The following is a 25,047-nucleotide window of genomic DNA, read 5'->3' as shown; positions in this document are numbered from 1 at the left end:
AAAAAGGATCAAGACTCCCGATCTGCACCTAAGCCAAAGAAACCTGAAGAAAATCCAGCTTCCAAGTTCAGTTCTGCAAGCAAGTATGCTGCTCTCTCCATTGATGGCGAAGATGAGAACGAGGGAGAAGATTACACGAATAGACCTCTGCATCCTGTGCTTCTTCCTAGTCTCTCCACCCTGGAACATTCGAGAGCAAATCAAACCTCTGTCCAGACAAGACAATAAAACTCACCATCTCCTGGAGACCTTTCTTAACTTTTTTTAAAAAAACAAAAAACAAAATGAAATGAAATTCTTTTGCATGCTGCTGCAGGCTTTAAAGTATTGAACTAACTGGAGAATCGCCAGTGTAGCCAGAGAGAAAGAGAAGGACAGCTTTTAATGGAAAAGTTGTGCATTTTTACGACACACGCAGTTGCCTGTGTGATTAGTGCCTGCGGGCTTCCATTTAGCAAAATGGCAGTGACAGTGATGCAGTGTCTGGATCTGGTTGGGCAGTAGGACAGGGTTAAGGAAGAGTGAGATTTCTACCTTTTCATTCTTAGTATCTTATTGTGGCACATATGAATTCTCAAACATTACCTGAATAAATTTTCCATCCTTGGAAAAAAAAAATTGGTCAAATTCTTAACAAAGCACCTAGCTGGTGGCCAAGAAGGACTTTCCAGTTATTGTCTCACCTAATCTTCTCCACAACCTCTTAAGTATTATCCCCATTTGCGGAAAATGAAGTTAAAAAGACAGAGTAATTTGATCAAATTCATGCGATGAGTAAGTGAGGGGTCTGGGACTGGAATCAGACCTGTCTCCATCAATGACTTGAATTTAGAGGACCAATTAGACTCTCAGGGAGAAGTGACATGACCTATGCCAAGTCTTAGAGGAAGGCATATTTGGCCAAAAGAAGAACAAGGGCTTTCAGAGCTAGCATCTGAGGTAACAAAAGACTGACCATGGGAGCCTCAGGCTTGCCTGCCTACCCAGGAGATGCCTCAAATCCCAGGAGTGGTTACTTCTTCCTTTTGTTAGAGCATACAGTGCACTAAGCAGTTGTCTCTACTATACTCATTTCCCACGTTTATATTTGCTTTCTCTTTCACTGGTGGTCTGAACGTATGAGTTAGTTTTGGGGACAGAAAAAAACGCATTCTATCATTCAAATTAAACGCCTTCAGGTTTTTCTTTTCTTTTTTTTTTTTTTTTCTGTAGAAGGGCATCTGGATATTAGCATTTCCAATTGTGCCTAGGAGTCAAGAAGTAGATAAACACATTGAAAAGTTGACTTTTCATTATGTCCTTGAGCAGATCATTGCCGTGAAAACTTTAGTCCAATTACGGTTTATGCTGCAGACCTAAGGTTCCAATAAAGCTACTAAATTTGTAAAGAAGATTCTGTTTTAAACCTGCTGGAAATTTCAAGCTGGTATCTCCTAGGGTTTCCGAGATACAGTTGTCTCCAAATTGGCCCTTTGTGTTGTGCCCTAGGGCAGCACAGCAGTGTGGCAATTGTGTCTAATTAACCTCCTGCTAAACACAAAATGTCAGAAAGGCAAATCACCAAGCTACAGCAAGATGCTGGGCTGTTGTTATTTTCAACAAGGGTAGAACTAGCTGTTTTAGGTTTGAGGCAACTACTCAGAAATTTGGCAGGATATTAGCACTTAGTATTAGGGTATTTGCATGTCAAAGATGAGATTTGAATAGGCCTTAACTTTGAGGAGGTTACGTTTTTTTTTTTTTTCAACGTTTTTTTTTTTTATTTATTTTTGGGACAGAGAGAGACAGAGCATGAACGGGGGAGGGGCAGTGAGAGAGGGAGACACAGAATCGGAAACAGGCTCCAGGCTCCGAGCCATCAGCCCAGAGCCCGACGCGGGGCTCGAACTCACGGACCGCGAGATCGTGACCTGGCTGAAGTCGGACGCTCAACCGACTGCGCCACCCAGGCGCCCCAGGAGGTTACGTTTTAAAACAAGTAGCTAAGAAAGACAAAGATTATTATAGATGAATATTAATTTAGAGGAGATTTTGTAACTAAGTTTGGTTGCATTCAAAATTCTGTTCTCTGCATAACTCAAGGTGACTATCATATATCGCAACTGAAATTTTTCTTTCTTTCTTTTTTAAAAATTTTAATTTTTATTTACTTTTTGAGAGAAAAAGAGAGACAGAGACAGAGTATGAGTGGAGGAGGGGCAGGGAGAGAAGGAGACAGAATCTGAAGCAGGCTCCAGGCTCTGATGCAGGACTTGAACCCACGGACCGTGAGATCATGACCTGAGCCCAAGTCAGATGCTTAACTGAGTGAGTCACCCAGGTGCCCTTGGAACTTTTTCTTTATTTAATAATGTAGGTAAACAGGTGGGGAAAGCAAAAGACTTGCATTGCAATTCAGCTGCTGTAGGCTAAACTATGCTTCAGCAACAGCTCCAAAACCACTGTAGTCTTAAATACCAAAGTTTTTTCTTTTTTTCTTTTCTTTTCTTTTTTTTGGGGGGGGGGTAATCTCTACACCCAACATAGGGCTCAAACTTACAACCTGGAAATCAAGAGTTGCATGCTCCACCAACTGAACCAGCCAGGCACTCCTCCCCCAAAGTTTTATTTTTCAACAGCGCTCCATGTTCACTTGCTCAGCTGGGACCCAGTTTGCAGGAGGTTATATCTCTGCACTACCACAATTGCCAACTTGTTTTCTATTGTTGTATATCAAATTACTACAAATTTAGCAGCTTAAAACAGTACACACAAGAGTCTTGTAGGTTCTCTGGGTCAAAAATTCAGACATGGCTTAACTGGGTTATTGGCTTCTCGGTCTCTCACAGGACTGTAATTAAAACGTTAGCCAAGGCTAGGACTCTCATCTGAAAGCTTGAATGGGGACAGATTCACTTCCTCACTCATGTGGTTTTTGGGAGGATTTAGTACCTTGCACGTGGTTGGAATGGGGGCCTCAGTTCCTTGTCGTGTCAGCCTCACCACAGAGCAACTCAAAACATAGCAGCTTGTTTCACTAAAGCCAGGAAGGAAGCGAATATGCTAGCAAGACAAATCTACAATCTAATAAATATAATAATGGAAATGACTTCCCAACACCTTTGCTATATTCTATTTGTTAGTATCAAGTTACCAGAACAGCCTATACTCAAGAGGAGGGGACTGCACAAGGACACGAACCGTAGGATGTGAGGATCAGTGGGGGTCATCTTGGAGTCTGTCCACCACACAGTAAGACAAAAAACAAAAAAACAAAAACAAAAACAAAAACTAGTTAACATAAGGGGCCATGCACTGGCTCTTAAAGATACATCATCTTAAAGATTCATCAGCCATATCAAGTCAAATGGCCATAATATCTGCTTTGGGAGAGGAGGCATGCAATGCCACTACATGCTTACAAAGAGGAGAAACAAAACATTTGCCAATAGCCCCAATGACAACCACATTTTGTCTATGCAATAAAATCACTTTGGTCTCTGTAGGCCAATTCACCAATTACAAAAAGATCAGTGCATAAGATGACAAATTTTAAAAAATAATAAAACAAGAAAATTATACCATCACACCATTGTCTTCACTTGGGTTCTAAAAGCAGAATCCGAGATAAGAAAAAGTATAAGTAGTTTATTTTAGAAGTGATGGTGTGAGGACGTGAGAGAGGCAGGGAAAAAAGCTAAAAAAAGAGGGGTGTGTGTGTGTGTGTGTGTGTGTGTGTGTGTGTGTGTGATAACAGTGGCTACTGTGGCAAATTGGGGCTTGAACCTTCTGAAAATATTTCTAATGAAATAAAATTCTGGAGACATTGTCAGGAGGCCCGGCTTCCAGGTCCAACATATTATTCTAAGAAGCTAAGACCTCTTGAATCTTATTTTCTTCATCTGTAAAATTAAGGAAATTTGCTCCAAAACTGTTTTTTTAGGTCTTGTAAAAATAATTTACTTCTGACTCATATATGTCATGTTATTTAATATGAAATCTGCTTTACTCTGGTGCCTTTGATTGTTTCTGTCACATTAGGGAGAAACCGAAGTTCCACCGTACCATGTACTATGCTAGACACCTCTGGGGAGACATATGAGTAAGAATCCTAACATCCCTCCTCAGAAAAGCTTTTAGTCATATAGGAGAGACAGACATGTACACCTTTATTCCTCCCCCTTATCCTCTTTCTCCTTTCTCTTAATATCACCCATGTCTGTACTTGGTATTCAGAAGAAATATGTGCAGCAAAAGATGCAATAAAGTGCTATGCTATTTTTCTATTTATCTTCATTATCTCCAGAGAGAAAAGATGCCAACGTGAAAATCAATGACAGGTTAACTGTCCCTTTCTCCTCACAAAGGAAACGTCTTAGATGGTTTCTCAGAAAAATTCAGACTTGGATTCCTTTCTGATTTCCTTTAAATGAAAATTAGCATAGAGAACTGAATTACAAATAAAATGCAGCGCCACAGGCAAGTTTGGACAAACCCAAAAACCAGTTCCAGCGTTAGAGAATTTCTGCATGTTGCAGGCAATGGATGAAACAGAGGGAAAGCGACTGTGTCCTCACACCCTATGCCTCTCCTCATGAGATGCTCAGTGTTTCCCAGGGCCAGGATTCCAGATGTTGAAGTCTTGCGAGTGGCCTGCTGAGCAGAGGTTCTCAAGAGATTGGTACCTCCATCTAGGGTATGGTTGCAGATTTAGTAAGTAAAAATACAGGATGCCTAGTTAATGTGAATTTCAGAGAAACAGTTATTTTTATAGTGAGAGCATGTCCCAAATATTTCACGAGACATATTTATACTGAAAAATATTTTGTTGTTTCTCTGAAATTCAAATATAACAAGGCATCCTGGATTGAATCTGGCAACTCTACTCTAGGGAGCTTTTCCAAAATTTGTGGAGGGAAATATTTTCATCACAGTGATGAAGGAGGGAGTAGGGATGCTGGATATTGTTCATGTGCTAAACAATCTTACATAATAGAAAACTGTCTCATAGCCACATGACTTTTGAATATCCCACTGGACACTCATGAAAACAAAGTAAGTTGGGATGGTTTTAATGTATAATGAGTTTAACATGCAATGGAATCTTAAAAATAAGAGTGCAACAACTATGTATATTAAGGGATAATTTTACTTTTTGTTCAGTATGTTACTAATGGCAATCCATCATCCCAGAAAACCATATCACCCGTGGCAACAGAGTTTGTGGAATTTGAGTCACCAATATATCACCTCTGAATCACTGGTGGCTGTCACCATCACAGTGCTTCTATGTGTATGTGTGTACAAGGACATGATTCTTCATTATTCTTGCAGTATTATTGAGTGCAAGTTCTTACATGTTAAAATACTGTGTCATAAATTATTTCCTTCTATTTATCTTTTACATTAAAATTATGGCATTATATATTTTATTCAAAATATTTGCAGAGATAGATTATGTTACCTATGAATTTCATCTCAGGACAGTAAGGGGGTTTGGGTCCGATTGGACAAATACTCACTGCTGGAGGGACCTGGGACCTAGATTTGTCTACCGTGCCACTTGGGTAGGCTCTGGCACAAAAAAGAACTTTGGAGGAAGAAGGACTCTAAAATTTTCAAAGGAAAATCAAAACAGCGTGATTATGCAAACACATTGCAACCTCTTCACCTCCTCCTTTCTCATCTAAATCCTTCCAAGAAACAGAAATTCAATCTTGATTCTGCTTTAAATTTTTTAAATGTTATTTTTTCCTCTAAGCTTTGGGACAAAAACTGCATCATTGCATGTTGGATGTATTTCTTTGCATTAGCCAAAATTATGTTTTATGACTCCTAATAGATCTAAATGGAAAAGAAATCAACCCCTGAGGCTATTCAGGGTTTATTAATACTAATACTTCCGTCAGCATAAGGAATGATAGTGTTGATTTGGCTTTTAAAAAATCTATTTCTTAGTGAACACAGTGTCTAACCAAATAGAAGACAGACCTAGATCCTGCAGATATCTAAACATAATTATTACAATTCACATTCTAGGCTATTAAGCAATTTGTCTGGCAATTAACTTTCTATACAGTTCCTTGAACCACTGTTATCATAATAAATAGCATTTCGATATAATCAATGTTGGGGATGCTATGAGACTGTCCTCAGGAGAAGGGAAAAAATGGATTCTGGTGACAAAGAGGAAGGACAGAGATGAGCCTGGGCGTTCTGGATATCAACTGCTGTGTAATAAAGTCCTCCTAAAATCAGTGGCTTAAAACAACATCCAATTTAATTATATCTCATAATTTGGGGGGTTAGGAATTCAAGTAAGGCTCAGTGGGGCAATTCTTCTGTTCCACGAGATATCCACTGGAGTCACTTGGGTATTTAACTGGAATTGGTCTGAACGGTTCAGGATAGCTTCCTTCACAGGCTCAATGCCTTGACAAGGAGAGCTAGAAACATGAGCTAAGCTGGACCCTTGTCCTCTCCGTGTGATCTTTTCTGGAGAGTAATTGGGTTGCTTACATGGTGGCTAAGATTCAGGAGTGTTTCCTATGAAGCAGAAGTAGCTGATCTTTTAGGGCCTTGACTCAGAAACTAGTGCAGTGTCATTTCTGCTGTATTCTACGGTTGCCATTAACAGACGGTGCACAAATTCAGAGCGAAGGAAAATTGACCTCACCTCTCAATGGGAAAAGGATCAAAGAATTTGTGGGAAAAAGAAGATAAACTGGTTGATGGGCACACATTACACCACCACAAGATGCAAAGCACCATGTCATGCAAGAAAGACATTGTAAAAAGAGACAGAGGGAAATGGCCTAGCACAAAATAAACAATAAGGTCAGCAGAGGTACTGCTCACTGTGGTTCTGAAGAAGTCTGACAACAGTTTAAATTTACAATGTTGTGAGAGATTACAGCATCACGTGACATTATATCATACTAGCTAACACAGAAAAGTACAACAGGTTCATATTTTGAAATATTGTATGATGGATATTTTATTCCTGTAAGATTACTTCCCTAAAGGCCCTCTTCAGAGTAAGGGAAGAGTACAGCAAAGATAAAAGATTTAATGTTCCTACTTGGACTTCCAAATTAAGTTCATGAAGTCCATTTCATGTAAGAATGTAAAAAAGTCGGGTGGTTTAGAGTAAGTAGAACTTGCAGTTTTAAATGAGTCTGAAATTAGTGGAATCAAACAATAGAGGCTATAAACTAGACCACAGAGTAGTACGGATAAAGATGTGATTGTTTTGTCAAGAACTGGGGACGTGTTATGCTACTTGTGCTTTTTATATGCGAATCCTATGGACATAAAGCATCTGGGAATTCTTTATTGATACAACCAGATCAACAACCAGAATAGGACTGCAGAGTCTGTCCCTCACACCGATCCCCAAACTTCTCAATGAGAGCCATGGAATCTTTTAACTTAGGTGTGTGGGGCAGGGGCAGAGAATAATGGATTTTCTCCATTTACACACAGGAAAGAAGCTGCCACCTCTATGTCCTTCCCCAAATAAAAGATGAAAAGAAAGAAATTTAAAAACTTCTGATCCTTTGAGAATGGAAAGGATGCTGGGTTCTCACTCTATTTGGATTGTAAATAAAATCTCTCCAGGAGTCAAAAAGCCTGGTGTGTTCCAACCTAGAGAGGTCCTGGTTTTTCATCTCTTTTTATACATAAATTCCTAGGAGCTAATCTAAGTGCCTATCTCAGGATGTTTGGATTTGGAGGAGATAAGAGAAGTTGTATTATCCTTTCAGATCAGAACAATTAGCTACATCATTAGAAAAACAAATGGCTACAGATCTAATCCTTATGGCATGTGAAAATGCATCCAGGGGAAGTGAAAGCCAGTATTCTCTATCTTTGTATCTTTCACATTTCTCTGTCTCAGGCGACTGGAGCTTTTTGCAGGAGCACTGAGGAATCCAGAGAAGTTTCATTTCCCCACAATGATATAGCAGCGGTTTCCTGACATATAGAATGTTAATAAAAACACTTGCTAGTCTAAGGGTACAAGTGGAAGTTGAAAACTCACACATATTTAGAAGTGGCAAGACTAGGATATATATGGTGTCCAAGTTGATCATTTTTATTGCTTTTAGCTACAAGTACAAGTGACATAATCACAATGACTCACGTAAGTAGGGGATTATTTTTCCCCTCTAACAAGAAGTTTGAAGGTAAGTAATTCATCAACGGTCCAGACTTCTCCTGGCATCCGATTGCCATGTTAGCCTATGGCTGGTCAGTTACAAGGTGACTACTCTACCTCCTGTCATCATGGATGCACTTCAATAATTAAGAAGGAGAAAAGTCAAAGGTACATATCAGCTTTTTAAGTTTTTTTAAGTCCTAGAAACAATACCTTCGGAGAGGCCTATCCAGTTATATCCATTTATATCTTTTTTTCCCCATTTATACCTTATTGCCCATCCTTAGTGAAAGGAAACTTGAAAAGGTGAATATTGACACTAACCACATTGGTATCCTGAACAAAACTGGGTTTCTTTTAGCAAGAAAGACAAGATGAAAAGCTATCAGAACAGCAACGAGCAATGTTTCCCATCCCCTGGGCCTCAGTCTAAGGAAGGAACATAAGACTACAAAAATCCCAGGTAACTTGGGAGTAGGCTGAACATAGAGAAGGTTTCTGCTCCACTTGCTGTCTGGATCTGTGAAAGGAGACTTCCTCTCAATGTGCTGGCATTGTCACAGGGTGGATGGAGTGGAGTAGGAAGGCAGGGGTGGTATGTTTAAGCAGGGAAACGACCTAAGAACAATACGGTGGTTATCCAGAAGTTCATGCATCCTTTATATGGCACTGAGAAGGGCCATAAGGGACAGAGGAATAAAAGAAGTCCCAGTCAGGGGCACCTGCGTGGCTCAGTCAGTTGAGCGTCCGACTTCAGCTCAGGTCATGATCTCACAGCTCCTGGGTTCGAGCCCCACGTCAGGCTCTGTGCTGACAGCTCAGCACAGACTCAGGCTCTGTGCTGACAGCCTGCTTCAGATTCTGTGTCTCCCTCTGTCTCTGTCCCTCCCATGCTTGTGCTCTGTCTCTCTCTGTGTCTCAAAAATGAATAAATGTAAAAAAAAATTTTTTTTAAAAGAAGTCCCAGTCAGGGTGAGAAGGATGCAGAAGACATGGATCCCCTCACCAGAGGCTCTGGCAGGGACAATAAACATCAGAATCATATTTCTGTCCAAGATCCCCAACCAGATACATCAGCAACAGATAGAGTGCTTCAGAGGTAGATCCCTAAAAAGCCGATGGCAGCTGCTGAAGAGCTGAGGCTGGCCCGTAGACCAGACATGCTACCCCGACATAACAGTACAGAGTGGCAAATGGAAGGAAAGGTTACAAACTTTGAATTGTGTGCCTCTAAATCCTGAATTGAATATAATTAACTGAGAGGCTAAATTTTCAACTGAATGTGACTAAATTACGTCCAATCTGCAAAATCAAGATCATCTTTCCCTCTACAGTGAGTGGGGATAGGATAGAGTCCCGAGTTAGTTTAATTAAATCATGGAGATATAAAAAAGTTGCACTTATAAAAGTTACACTTAAGTTACACTTACGTCATATATAAATTTAAAATCTATGGTCATAGGTAGAGTTATGATTATGGTATAAAAATTATTGAAAGTTAGAAACTGTGTTTGGCCATTTCTGATAGCAAAGTGTAATGATTAAGCTAATTCCTTTATTCAAGGCACAAACAATAACTGAGTCTTCTTTGAAGAGATGTAGTGCTTCATGCTGGTGGCTTGATTTTAACCACCACAGTGGAGGCAAAGACTGTCTCTGGGGCTCTCTGAGCATGAGACAGGAGGCTCTGCAAAGGTGAGTGAAGCAATATTCAGGTTCTGAGTAGGAAGACCCTTGTGGGGTGTGAGTCAGGCTGAGGAAATCTCAGCAGTTTGGGGTAAGTTTGGGAGATAGTCCACCGGAAGACAAAAGAAGAAATAGAATGTTTCTCAGAGCTTGGTCATCACTGGGGAATTTGTAAGAAATTCTCAGAAGGAAGTATTAGGAGAGGGAGATGATAAGATAATAATAGTAGTAATAATAATCACAAATACTTATAACCGCTATTATTGGCTATGAATTTCTATTCTTTGGGAAACATGAAAAATAGTTATCTTCAATTCTCACAACAATTCTTGAAAGGTAAGTATTTTTATCCCCAATTTTGCATATAAGGAAACAGACTCAGAGAGATCAAGGCACTTTCCTAGGATTAGGAATAGGGTTGAAACTCAGGTCAGCAGCCCAACACCAAAGCACTGCTCTTTTCACTGTGTTGTGCCTACTGCACACAACCAGGGAAACAGTCTTTGGCCATTTACCCAAACCCTCCCATTCTGAAAATGGGGAGAGGTTGTTCAAGACAAGCAGTGGGGTTTTGCCCCTTGTCCTGAGATATCCTACCTCCCATTCCTGCCAAAAAGGGAGCGGCTGAAGGTCCCCATGCTTACATCTGAGCTTCAAATCAACAAAATCTGGGTGTGTAAGTAGGAGGAATAGGATCTTCAACAGTTTCATGTTCAACCAAAGACTCCTGATTCCTAAAAGATGCAGTCTTCCAGGGTAAACACAGTGAACTTTCTGGAATTCATAACCAATTACATATGAATTTGGGATTTTTCCATTACATTCTTTGAGCTACTCCCTCTTAACTTCATAACAAGTGATGTCACCCCTGGGGGGCCACCAGGAAGCAGAGGGATTTCATGTGTCTTAAATCTGTATCTAGACTGCAATGGTGTAACTGAGTCACATTACAGTATTTGCAAATATTCAACTCATTGTTTTCTTTGGATCACTGAAGCGCAGCATTAAAATAATCCAAATTTCATTTTTTGGTTTATTTCCCAGAATAGAACTCATTATGTCCAGAGCCTTATGAGTCTCTTTAGGAAGACAAGGGCAGATCTCATTCTCCTCACCACAAAGGAAAACAACAATTGAAGATAACCTGTGGCTTGCATCTCTTATATCAAACTTCCTCCTTTGGTCCAAATTGCTAAGGGTTCCCTAGGGTGAAAAGATAGGGGAGCTTGGACGGAAAGGAGAGAATGACAGTTCAGGATGAGAAAGTTTGTCACTAGTTGACCCTATGCAAGAGGATCCAATGCTTGTGAACTGATCTTCCAAATATTCTATGCTTTTCATATAGAATGAAAATAGAAAATATGTGATATTTATTGACATGTTTCAGCAATTAAATTTAAAACTTTGTGTCAAGAGGCTCTTAACTGAAGTTATATATAACTTAGCCCACACTTACATGTCCAATGACATGGATTTATGATGGGATAATGTCATCTCTTGTGTTACCCACAAGATCCTTGAAGGTGATCCTGCAAGAAGTGGGGACTAAGCCCAAAATGTCAGAATCAAGGTTGGGCATGATTTCACAATAGGACAAGGTACAGAGTTTTAGGGGGTGAGCACACCTGGCCTTGATCTGAATTGGATCTGGCAGATGAGGTTTACAGAAAGAATTTCTGGAGGAGACTAAGGCAAATTAGGCTTGCTAGGCCAAGATCCTAGCCAAGTGTTGGAATACAGCATGGGGTGGCCACAGGGAACAGATTCCACTCCCCTGGAAAAGAGAATGAAAATAACTAGGTGGGGCTTGGGTTAGGGTTCTCGTACAGTAGGACAGAATACATTCAGAAACCAAAGCAAAAGCCAAGGTATAAATTATATAAGCACACTATCAGGTGACATCTGTAGCTGGGTAAGTCCAGAAATGCCTGGAGGTTTCCCCTAGGTACCACAGGTCATGCCACAGGCAGGAAGGGGGCATTTAATAGGTTCATGAAGTTGATTCATGGATGGTGAACAACAAGGCTGCCCATTCCACAACTTTCATGGGGCATGTGAAGGGCCTCGCTTGGCTAACTATCCAGTGGCCAGGACTCAAAGACAGTACAAATGGTATCCACTGGAGTGTTCCACGCAGTGGCCAAGTGTCAAATATTTACTCTGCACATTTATGGTCTTTAGAACTGTTAGCATGGTATACAGATAGAACAGAAGTTACTGATCACAAATTTCTATTTATTTGTGCATATCTTAGACTGATTTAGAAATAATTCTAAAATATCTTGCTCTAAGTTGAGCAGAGCATATTGCTGAATGTGAAGAGACAGAGAAACAATTCAGTTGAAGCAAAATTTACTGGTTAGAAGTAAGGACCAAAGATTTTTTGAACCACAGATTTTTGAATACCAAAGTGCTTTGACTCTGATAGTTAGATTTATTTGTACAAGTTGCTCACATGAATCTTTTAACAAGGGAGAAATTTTTAACAAGGGAGATGAACAAGAGCTAAGCTGTGAAGCTAAGGAGGCTGAAATTTGAACCCACAACATTTCCTTGTCAGAGACCACAACATCTGGCTGGTGGAGCACATTTATATCCCTCCATTGCTGTGTCTTCAGGGTATGCCTGTCCATAACTCCACTCTACATTTTTTTATGTTTTATTTTTTTATGTGAGTCCAAACTCACCCCCACTCAGACTAGAATATGATAAATGACAACCTGAAGAATTGTAAAGATATGCCCCAAAAATAATTCTCAGATTTTTTTCTGGCATCTTGTTTGGTCCAGTGTCTGAAGCTGTGATTGATGAAAGCTGGGCGCAATGGCACAAAGCTGGAGTCGTGATCACTCAATGTTCCTTCACCTGAGAAAATAAATCAAGAGGAATAGCACCATGTAGCAGGGAAGTGAGGTATCCTAGAGCTATTTCTGTGGCAGGCGGGGGGAACAAGTCATAGTCTCCCACAGAGCTTGAGTCTCTCAACTTCATTTCCATAATCAGGTTAGCTACTTTTCAAAGATGCACTATGACACTCATATGGAGGGAAAGCTCATGTTTCTTGGCTCAGCCTAATATGCTGACAGTGAAAAGGTGAGGAAGGCACTTCCCCTCTTTTTTTCCCTTAGTGAATTGAAAGGCACTTTGAAAATATATTTAGTGTCTCTGAACATTTCTGGGCTCACTGCTGGTAGCATTTACAGAAGCCACCTGGTGATACAGAAGCCTCACTCTCAAAAGCGAGCTTGAGATGAGTGAAAATAATGATCTAAATATTCTCTCCTAACTTGGGTGAGAAGGGAGCTGAGATGACAGGGGATCCCAGTTACCTAGCACTCCTTCTGATGCCTTCCTCTCCCTCTGTACCCTTCCAATCTATCACCTAGCCCTATCGAGGTTTCCTTCTAAATATCTCTTGAACCCATGTGTTATTTCCATCTCCACCACTAATACCTGGTCTTCAGTTCTTATCGGGACACACACACACACACACACACACACACACACTGCACTAATCTATGGTCTCCTTCCTCCAGTTTTGTGCTCTCACAGTCCATTCCCCACACGGTAACCAGAGGTGTTTTTACAACATCAATCACTTATGCCACTCTCCTGAATCAAACTCTTTTATTGGCTTCCTTTCACACTCCAAATAAAATCCAAATTCCTCTAACCACAGTTTTAGGCCCTCAGTTATTTGACTTCTGCATCTTTCTCCATTTTCATTTCCTACAACTTTCTCATCATTCATAGTGCTCCAAACACACTGACCTTCATCCAGTTCCTCCTACCTTGCGCTTTCTTCTTACTCTTTCTAGAATGTGCTTCCTCCTGATCTTGGTTCTTCGGTACCACTTGGATAATCAGATTAAACATGGATGCTATACAGAGTTATTTCTGACAACGAATAGATTTTCACTCTCTGCCAAATCTGTAATGTTTTGTAGGTTACTGAATCATTTACCCATTTATTGTTAACCTCCAACAGACTATAGGATCCATGAGAACAGGTATCTCACCCTTGCACCTAGTAGTACCTGGCAGGTGGTTACGCACTCAGTAAGTATTTATTAAGTGGAATGGACTGAATAAATGAAGGAATGACATTCTGGCTGTAACCCCTAACTCCCAGTTACTGAGTCATTGTTCCAGCTAATTGGCTGGCCTGCTGCCCAATATTACATTATCTTGCTTTCCTCTGGTTTATAGGCACCCCAAGAGACACTTTGATATATCAGTCACCTTTTGACCAATTGTGCTTTGACTGAGTTCTGCTTGTCTCAGTGAGCTATGCCTATGTATGGGCTCTGACAATGAATACCAATGACCCTAATGTAGTTTCACTAGCTAACAGGGATAAAGGATGGTATGATGGATTAAAGATTGGCACAAATTCACTGACCTTCCTCCCTGGTATATGTTCAGGAATATATGTCTACTCCCCTTGAATCTGGTGTGTTCTGTGACTGCTTTGACTGATAGGATGGGTTGGAAGTGGTGCTGTGCAAGTATGGGGTCCAGTCCTTATGAGACTGGTAGCTCATACTTCCTGACTCTAGGAACACACTCTCTTAGGGTCTTGAGTCACCATGTAAGAAGTTCAAGTACCCTGTGGAGAAACCATGTAGACAGCCCTCAAACTATAAAAAAAGGGAGAGGGGCCTGGCTGAGCCTAGACATCAGTCAATACAAATAAGGCAACAGACACATGAATTAATCCTTCTTGGACTTTCCAAATCTAAACAACCACTAGCTGAATACAACTGAGTGACCCTAATCAGGGCTCCATGAGGCAGAAGAGTTGCTTACCTGAACACTGTCCAAATTCCTAGCCTACAGATTTTGAGCTTAATGAAATGACTATTGTTACAAGGCGTCATAGGTTTTTTTTGGCTTATTTATTTATTTTGAGAAAGAGAGAGAGAGTATGTGTATGTGAGCAGGGGAGGGGCAGAGAGAGAGGGAGAGAGAGAAAGCCCAAGCAGGCTCCGCACCGTCAGTGCAGAGCCTAATGCCAGGCTTGATCTCACAAATCATGAGTTCATGACCTGAGATGAAATCAAGAGTAGGACTCTCAACTGACTGAGCCACCCAGGCACCCCTATTGTAAGGCATCATGTTTTAGGTGGTTTGTTAAGTGAGAGGATGGGTGACAGGACAAGCAAGTAGACTGAGTTTTATCCTTCAAAGAAGGCATGATCCTCTACTCCTTTGAAAAAGATACTTGTTATCAGTCAGTAATATGGAACAAATTAATCATAATCAATATTTGGGAGGGAGTGTGATGTATGATGACTTCTCAGGTTCAGAAGAAGATTCCTGTGTGTTTTCTAGGATGCAAATCTAAACCACAGCAATATCAAGACTATCTTATCAGGACAACTGATAAATGAAAAAAACTGTCATAATATTCAGTTTAATTCTAACTCAATTTTCCTCCAGGCCTATCTGATGAGTCTACCCAAATAGGATGTGATATAGTAATTATAGGTGCACTTTATCATATTCTGACACAGGATTTGATCGCAATTTCTAGATTTGAGGATATACAGCACTCTCAGAAATGAATCTAAAAACCTTCCAGCACTCTCTACCAACTATCTACTAACCCCATTAACAGCAGATAAGAGAGTATATCCAACAATTTTTCCTGCAGATTCCAGACTTTCTTAAGATTGTCTGAATCTGATATGCACTAGACTACAGTTTCTGTCTGTTTTAATCACTGATGTATCTCCAGCATGTAAAACAGGGACTGAGACATTGTAGGAGTTCAATAAATACTATTAATAAAATAAATCATTGAATTAGAAAAAAAATCAAAGAGGCAATTCTGAGCTGAGGTGGTTACTCCATAAAAGTATCAGATTGGGGCACGTAGGTAGTTCAGTTGGTTAAGCATCCAACTCTGTTTTGGTTCAGGTCATGATTTCATGGTTCATGAGTTCAAGCTCCACATGGGGCTCTGTGCTGACAGTGTGGAGCCTGCTTCGAATTGTCTCTCTCCGCTTGTCTCTCTCTCTCTCTCAAAATAAATAAATAAACTTAAGAAAAATTTTAATAATAAAAAAATAAATAAAAGTATCAGATCACCAGCATTTCTTTAGGACCTCAAGCATGCCCAAGTGCTATTCAGAAGATTATGACACCAAAATATTTCATTATAAAAGCTTTACAGTATATTTTATAATATTTAAGAGAGAAAAAAGAGAAATGAAGAATAACATAACTGAAATTCATGTACTACTCCCACCCAGCTTTAGAGACAATTATATTATCAAAATTGTTCCAATTCACCTAGGGTGGCCCTTTGTAGGTGCCTTCTCCACCCTGCCCTGCAATATTACCACTATACTTAATTTGGTGTTCATCAATCTCTTTATACATGTATGTATATACACAGAATCTAAAGCAGGCTCCAGGCTCTGAGCCATCAGCACAGAGCCTGATGCAGGGCTCGAACTTATGAACCGCAAGATCATGATGTGAGCCAAAGTCAGACGCTTAACTGACTGAGCCACCCAGGCACCCCTCTTTTTACATATTTTATACATAGGCACACACACATATGTAATATATATATACATATGTGTGTGTATATATATATATATATACACATATATATGTAATATATATGTATATGTATATATATGTATATATATATATATTACATATATATAATGTATATATATTTATACAATGTATATATATAATATACTATATATATAATATACTATATATATAGTATACAATATATATATAATATACATATATAATATGTATATATATTACATATATATAATCTCTCATATATATAATCTCTTTATATTAATGGTATTATGTAGATAAGTATCTTTAAGTGCTAATAGATAGTATTGTTCCATGTCTTAAATTGTGTTACCTAACTATATGAATCCTTCTGCAATTTGTGTAAGTCTATGTTTAAGAGTTCATCCTTCTAGAAGTTCTGCACTTTTACATAGCACAGATACAGACAGACATACCATATATGCTACTTTGTGACCTTGTTTTTTTCTTTATGGTCTTTCATTCTAAAATAATTCACAAAACAAAAATATAACAAACTGAGGTGGCCATACCCCAAGAGGTAAAAAACACTGCACATATACTAGAAGTGTCCTTTTTTCAGTGCATTCACTTCCTTCACTCTCCCTCTTATCCTCCTCCCATAGGCAGAATTTGGTCTTTATATTTGTTATCTCCCTCCCCCAATATCCAATACAAGTTTTTATTTTTAAAAACTTTATCTATCATCCTCTTCTAGAAAGAAAAAGAGAAATACTGACATTTTGAGGGTCTGGACTTCATGTAGGTATGTGAGTTCCAGCTCCCCACGTGGAAAGGGTCCTATGCCTAGTCTTAGATCCCCACACAGCCTCTCCTCTCTTGATTTTTCAAGACTTGAGATGCCCCAGGGTGGCCTGTGGACATCACTACCCAGGGGCTTCTCTCTCTCCATTTTTGACACTTGTAGATTTCTACTGTTTTATTGTGAGCTCATGTATACAGTTAAAGATGTATATTTGACCGTATGCAGCATTTCAAGGTGCTTATAGCAGAAGAGTTTTTCAGAACATCTAATCTGCCAAATTTCTGGAAGTAAAAGTTATGAAAGTAATTCCTCAATATTCTAAATATATTGTAGGCAGCACAAGCATACAGTCATTTCCCATAAGACTGTCACAATTTAAATAGCTGACAAATATTTACAAAACACGTGCTAGATTTTTAAAGTTTATTTATTTATTTTGAGAGAGAGAGAGACACAGAGAGAGAGAGAATGAGAGCGTGCATGCACATGAGTGAGCAGGGGAGGGTTAGAGAGAGGGAGGGAGAGAGAGAATCCCAAGCAGATTCTGTACTGTCAGTGTGGAGCCCAAAGTGGGGCTCAATCCCATGAACTATGAGATCAAATTGGACACTTAACTGACTTAGCCACCCAGGTTCCCCACTTACTAGATTTTTTAAAGACATGTATCAATTTCATCTAAATAACTCACTTTGTTTCAATGTGAATATCTTATATGATCATTTTTGTTTACATAAACATATTTTTAATTTTTTTAAATAGAGAATAACCACACATGCCTAATAGGTTAAAAAAAACTAACCAATTTTTCCTTCATTAGTATAAAAACAAAGGGAAATATTTCAGAGGCAATAAGTAGTTAAAAAGCAAAAGAAGAGAACAATCTCCAAAGTGGTTAGGCCAGGCTTAGTGAGAGGGAATATTCGTGAATTGGGTCGACTAACACAGATAGAAGGAGGGGTCCAAAGTCTGCAAAGGGCGGGGGTTAGTGACGACAACATAAGCAAGTGTAACTCTTAGTCAATGCTAATGGAAAAAAGAACTCTGCAATACCTGGGAAGTCATGTTCTGGAACTGCATATAGCACATCAAGTAGACTATTATTCTATCTGAAGTTATGATTATGATTGCTTTTTATTGGTTGTATAAGGTGGTTTTTATTTTGCTTTGATACTCTTTCTGTATTTAAAAATTCTTCCTGAGTTAGTAAATATCCTAGCTATCTTCCATTTGTCCCTTTGTCATTATCTAGCCTTCTCTGCCCTGTTCTGGAGGGTCCCTGGAGGCTGATGCATGGTCACAATGATCTCTTTTGGACCCTTGACTTTCAGTTGAGTTTAACCAATGAGAGGCACCAGGATGGGGCTAGAGGGTAGAAAGAGAATGAGTCAGATTACTTGCTCCCCCAGCACGTTCCCTGACAGGTAGTCATGGATTATCTGTCTCCTTCTAACCAAAGCCACATATTTATATACAGTTACTATCTCCTTATAACGGTGACTCTTCCCCCACCTGCCCCATCAGACATCAGGTGGTCCCAGTATCATTACTACTAGCCCCATGAGCCATTAACACTGCCTATAACTTTATTAACCTCTCCTCAAATTATCCAACTTGATTTTATCATCTCATTTATGAAGGAACTTTGCATGATATCCAGGGATAATTTTGGTGTGACGTGAGACTGAAGAGATAGGTAGGGAAACTAATATGATCAGATTTTTTTTTTTGAAAGATTTCTCTGGGAGAAGGCTGGGAAGATGGTGGAGTAGTAGGGCCCTAAACTTACCTCATACCACAGATATAACTAGATAACACTCACATCACCATAAATAACCCCCAAAATGACCCAAAGATTGGCAGAACCAACTCTACAACTAAAAAAAGGAGAGAGGAGGCCACATTAAAGAATGTAGTAAAAGGCAGAGATATGGCTTGAGAGCTAAACAGACTATCTGTGGTCAGGAGGGAGTTGGCGGCGCAGAGAAGGGTGAGAAAATTTTAACTCATCATTTCCCCATTTTATCATTCAGTCTTTTTGCGGTAGCATTGTTTAGATATAATATGCCATAGAGTATTTTTGGGGAAAGACACTATAATTTTTAAAGAGGAAAACATTTTTTTCCTTAGCCTTTTTGAGGTAAATGGGTGTTAAAGGAATAAAATGACTATCACACCAGCAAGCCCACAAAGAGAAGACAGATTCCCATAACACTTTATTTTGAAAGTGAGAGAGACCGAATTTCATGAGTTCTTAAAACCAGTGGGACCTAGACCCTGGAATTTTAAAAATCAGTGGCCCAACTCTTGGAGAGCCCAGAGGATGTTAGGAAGCTGATAAACAAACCAGATGGGTGGTTCTTTAAAATTTTTTTCATGCACATTACAATATGATGAGGCACATATTCATTCATTCATTCATTCCTTCATTCCACAAATGCTTATCATTAATATTTATGATCATCCACTATATGGCAGGCAGAGCTCTAGATAGTGGAGATATAAGCAAGAGTAGAGAAAACCCTGCCCTCGTGGAAGTATCATTCTAGTGTGAGAATGTAGCATTGAACTTTAGCTTTTAACACATCTTGAAAGGTGTTTGTAAAATAAACCTCCAGATGTGAGTTATGAGCTCCTACCAGTGTATGTTAACTCTTGACCTCATGGACTTGGTTTTGAATCCCCAGCTCTGTAAGCCCTTCCTTCCACTCTTTTCTCAATGTACTTGAACCTTAGCTTTCCGCCATGGAATTATCACTCTGGATGTCAACATTTTGAGGTAGCTTTAGCAGAGCAATCTGCTGTAGCTCGTGACTGACAGCACCTATCTCTGACATCTCAGATGGATGCACCCTAGATCTTCAGAGGGCAGGGTGGGGGTGAGCTGGTAGTGCTGAAGCAAGTATTCAGAAAGAATGAGTCCTACACAGCAGCAACACTTAACAGCACATTGTGAGGATCTAAAAAATATTCATTGTATTAGTGTTATCAGCTACTTCCAACAAAATAAAGACATTAATTGTTAATTGAGGGGTTGGATCAGCTGCAAAGGATGAGGGGACCCTGGCAAACTAGGGTCAGTGGAGAGGAAGGGGTAAGCTGGGAACACACAGAGGTTGTGCTTGCTTGCCCGACAACCAAGAATGGTCTCCCAGCTCTACAACTTACTGAAGTTACCTTTCTAAAATTTCTCATACATAAAACAGACATGATAATGGCACCTAACTTATAGTGTTGTTGTGAAGACTAGCATAAATACACATATAAAGCACTTAGAATAGCACCCTGGCATACAGTAAAAACTCAATAAACATTAGCTATAATTATTTTTTAAGTCATAGGCTGTGTTGAAGAGGGAGTGTGCTACAGTTGTAGTTTGGTCAGAAGTACAAGCATCACCAAGTGATGGCAGATGACTCTCCATATTGTTACTGCCTCCTACTGGAATGGATTCCAAATGGGGTGGAACTGCATGTAAGGACAATTGTTTGAAGTAACTCATGGGAGAGAAGAAAAACAAACAAGGAAATGAGTTATTGCCTGAAAAAGATAATTTGATACCTTTCCCAATAATTAATCCTAAAATTGTTATGATGCCATAGTTTAATATTTCTCTGGCTAATTCTCCATGTGGTATTAATAATTGTCTTCCAACTTGTCTTAAATTATCCTTGGAAGCTATATTGCTTCTAGAAACTGCACTATGCATTACAACCATCTGGAGTAATTATAAAACACACTGATGCCTAGGAGTTGGTTCAGTTATTTTCTCATAGGATCTGGACATCTGCATTTTTTTTTAAATGGCTCAGACGATTTCAGTGTGCAGCTAGGGCTAAGAACTTCTATCTTAGAAGATAGTTCCAGAATCAAACCAGTGGTTATCAAAAACTTTTTTCTCACAACTGCTAGCTCTGAGCACTTCAGCATGATGAATAATTACTGGGACTGGCCCTTTTTCTAACACTCTACTAATTTCTAATTTCCCTGTCTTCCACTAAACAAAAGGAGAAAGGAAAAAGAAAAACTTCATTCAACCAAAGTTTGTATCTTCATTCAACCAATATTTATTGGGCATTTGCTACAGAACAAGCATTTGTTGGGTTCTAAGGATCTAGTGATGAATAGTGTAGATTTCACAGACTGGTAAAGGACTGGGTGGTCTAGTACATTGCTTAGCCAATAGCCTCACATCTTACGTATGTGAAGTTCAAAGTGCAACCCTTATCTGGTTAAAATTAATCTGGGAATTCTTTATATAGATTTATATATATATAAAAGATTTTTTTTTAATCCTTATTTATTTTTGAGAGAGAGAGAGTGAGCAGGAGAGGGGAAGAGATGGTGACACAGAATCCACAACAGGCTCCAGGCTCTGAGCCCTCAGCACAGAGCCCGACGCAGGGCTTGAACTCACAGGCCATGAGATCCTGACCTGAGCTGAAGTCAGATGCTTAACTGACTGAGCCACCCAGGCACCCCTATAAATCTTTTTTCTTTAATTTTTTATTGTGGTAAAATACACATATCATAAAATGCTACCATCATAACCATTTTTAAGGGCACGATTCAGTAGTATTAAGTATTATAATATTAATAGTGTCATATTGCTGTGTACCCATCACCACCATCCATATCCAACTCTTTTAATCTTGCAAAATTGAAACTCAATCCCCATTAAACAATAACTTCCTAACTTTTATCCCTCTAGCTGCTGACAACCACCATTCTACTTTCTGTCTCTGTGATTACAACTATCTGATACCTCATATAATTGGGTTCATATGGTATTTGTCTTTTTGTGACTGCCTTATTTCACTTAGCATAATGTCTTCAAGATCCATTCATATTATAGCACATCAGAATCTCCTTCCTTTTTAAGGTTGAATAATATTCCATTATATGTGTATTCCACATTTTGCTTCTCTACTCATCTGTCAATGAACACGTGGGTTTCTTCCATGTCTTAGCTATTGTGAATAATGTTTCTAGGAACACGGATATACAAATGTCTCTTTGAGATCCTACTTAAAATTAATTTTTGTATACACCCAGATGTGGGATTGGTGGATTGTATGGCAATTCTATTTTTAATTTCTAGAGGAACCACTTTACTGCTTTCCACAGTGGTTGCATTGTTTTACATTCCCACCAACAGTGTGCAAGTGTTCCAATTTCTCCACATTCTCACCAACACTGTTATTTTAAGGTTTTGTTTTGTTTTGTTATAGTAGCCATCACAGTAACAGATGTGAAGTGGTATCTCAGTGTAGTCTTGATTTGCATTTCCCTGATGATTAGTGATATTAAGGATCTTTTCATGGGCTTCTTGCCCACTCCTATATCTTTTGTGGAGAAATGTCTATTCAAGGCCTTTTTAAAATCTGATTGTTTGTTCTTTGTTGCTGTTGTTGAGCTTTAGGAGTTCTCCATATATTCTCAATATTGATCCCTTATCAGATGCATGATGTGCAAACATTTTGTTTCATTCAGCAGGTTGCTTTCCACTCTGTTGATCGTGTCCAATAATGTATAGGTTTTTAATTTTGATGAAGTGCAACCTATTTTTTCTTTTGTGGCCTATACCTTTGGTGTCATATCCAAGACCTCATTGCCAAATCCAGTGTCGTGAAGATTTTTCCCCATGTTTTTTTTTTTTTTCCTAAGAGTTTTATAGTTTTAGCTTTTACATTTAGGCTTTTGGTCCATTTAAAATTAATTTTTGTATATGCTGTAAGGCAAGGGTCCAACTTAATTGTTTTGCATGTGGATATCCAGTTTTCCCAGCACCATTTGTTGAAAAGACTACTGAATAAATAGTCTTGCCATTCCTGTCAAAAATAATTGGATTTGCCAAAATTTATTTCTGAGCTTTATATTCTATTCCATTGGTCTATAGGTCTGTCTTTATGCCTGTTCTTCAGATGAAATTTTAATAAGGGAAAGATAACGATACTTTCTGTAAAAAATCAAAGGAGGCATCAGAGCTATAGAAATATGGGCCAATATTTTATTTTTAGCCTGGCAACACTCAAGCCAGATATACCTATTATAACCCAGCTTCTAGCCACCTCCAGCCAACCTTGTGTTGGTTTCTTTAGAAGGAACAGAAGCAACAGAAATAGCAGCATATAACCTTTGATGCTCTCTTCTCATTGTCCCTCTTCCTGCATGCTTATGTGGTCCCTGCTTTGCTCTGTCTTCCCCCAATTCCAACAAACAGGCTGAGATGAAGGACAGACTTTTATTTCCAGGTTTTGAACTTACTTTATGTGAAGTAAATTAACAAAGCTGGTTGTCAGTCATTTATACTTCAGTGTAAAATACAGAATGCTGATATCTGGGATACTTAGAGACCACCGAAATGTAGAAACATCTTAGCTGACATGTACTTCATTGTAGAGTCAGAACTATAAAACCTAGATATCCATTCAGTGTTTTCTTCACCCTATTGCCTCTTCATGGTGGAGACAAGAGTGGGTGTTTTTGTAAAAGTGGGGTCAAGGATCCTCAATGATTTAGGCTGAGTTCTGAATACTAACAGTGTGGGTACAAACAAGGAAGACAGGGACGAAAAGCATTGCCTGCTTTTGTACTGTGCTGAGATCTAGCTCTTGATCAAATTTGACTAAGAGATATTTTAGTCAAATTTTGGATATTTTGAAATACTGAACTCGCCTCAAAAAAAGCTGATGTGTGCCCCTTCTTAGTGAAGTTTTGCAAGATACCCTAAGCTCTTCAAAGCACATATACAGAGCACATATCTGAATATCCACAGTGAGGATATTGCTATTCTTGTCCTGGGGTTGAAAAGAGGATTTCTTGCTCATGATATCACATTCTGCTTGTTACAAAAAAAGAGAGGTGAAATTGTCTCACAGCTGGCAAAGCTCTTTCCTAATCTATAAAAATTCTTCTATGCATTATGGCTTCTAGCTATTCTCTTAATCTCTGTAGCCTTGATTTTCTGATTTCTTCATTTTTACAGGGAAGTCTTATTATACAAAGGACATCACCCATGATGGGAGTTTAAAATATTGCTATGCAAGAAAGGAGTCTTTGGTGTGTTTGATATGTAAAGCAAGCAAGAAAAAAAAAACACCTAAATTTACAAAGTTGATACATTTTCTCCATGATTCCCCAGGGGCTCAGCCAAAGCCAAAAATCAAAATGATCAAATTTAGTCTGGAACACACTGTACTGCTACAGATTACTTGTACTTCCTGCAGTTGGAGCTCTTCTGTTCCTCATTTGCGATTTTCATGGGCTACCAAGCTGATATAAATTTGGGCATTTCTAAAATCCAGATTGGGTGTGAAGATTTCTTATTAAAAATTAAGTTAAAATGGGAAGACAAAACATAATTGAACCAATCTGAGATTATGGTTGGATTGTATTTGTTCAAAGAGTTCGGTTATCAGTCTTAATAGCCATTAGTAATGGTTTGAGGTCAAACTTCATGCATGCCTTTTAAAATCAAGATATTTTAAAGAGGCCTTTTTGATGCTGTGTGTTCAGCCTTGAAATTATTTGCTTGGATGTTGCTGCCACAGGCTCTCAGTGATGTACTTGAAGAGAAGTTTCAATGGACAATCATTTAGAACATTTAGAATACTCAGAGGAAATGAGCATTTGAATGAATCATTGACCCAAACAAGAAAAGCTTCTATGTTATTTAAAATGCTTCAGAAATCCTAAAATAATTAGTAGCAAATCTGAGTACAGTGGAACATCCCTAAATCTTGCTCCAAGAGCAAAGTGATGAATCACTCTTCTGGGGCCCATCTAAAATTAATACTCTTCAAGCCAATCTCTATTGTACTTACTGTAGGGATGTTTTACTTAATCAGAAAAGAATATGAGTAGGCTGGTATTAAAATGTGCAATGTAG

The sequence above is a fragment of the Panthera uncia genome, assembly GCF_023721935.1.
Source record: "Panthera uncia isolate 11264 chromosome A1 unlocalized genomic scaffold, Puncia_PCG_1.0 HiC_scaffold_17, whole genome shotgun sequence".
Lineage (NCBI taxonomy): Eukaryota > Metazoa > Chordata > Mammalia > Carnivora > Felidae > Panthera > Panthera uncia.
This window is presented reverse-complemented; position numbering follows the sequence as displayed.